The following is a 257-nucleotide window of genomic DNA, read 5'->3' as shown; positions in this document are numbered from 1 at the left end:
AAGACCCAGCCGCTAGATGGCTGTGTGTCTCTCCAGAGCTGTGAGCAGGTCTGTGCAGAAAGCACAACCCTGTTTGTGCCAGAACTCAGCTGCTAAGTCTGGGTACCAATACCCTGTTACTCCTCCTGGAGACAGGGACAGCCTCTCCTGACCGATCAAAGTAGCTGGTGTGCATGGTGGATTGACCATGATCTAGACTAAGGACAAAGACGTTTCTATGCTCAAGTGCTACATATATATATATATATATATATATA

Source organism: Antrostomus carolinensis, unplaced genomic scaffold (genome assembly GCF_000700745.2).
Source record: "Antrostomus carolinensis isolate BGI_N321 unplaced genomic scaffold, ASM70074v2 scaffold49975, whole genome shotgun sequence".
In the NCBI taxonomy this organism is placed as follows: domain Eukaryota; kingdom Metazoa; phylum Chordata; class Aves; order Caprimulgiformes; family Caprimulgidae; genus Antrostomus; species Antrostomus carolinensis.
The sequence above is the reverse complement of the archived record's forward strand: the minus strand, read 5'-3'. Positions refer to the sequence as shown.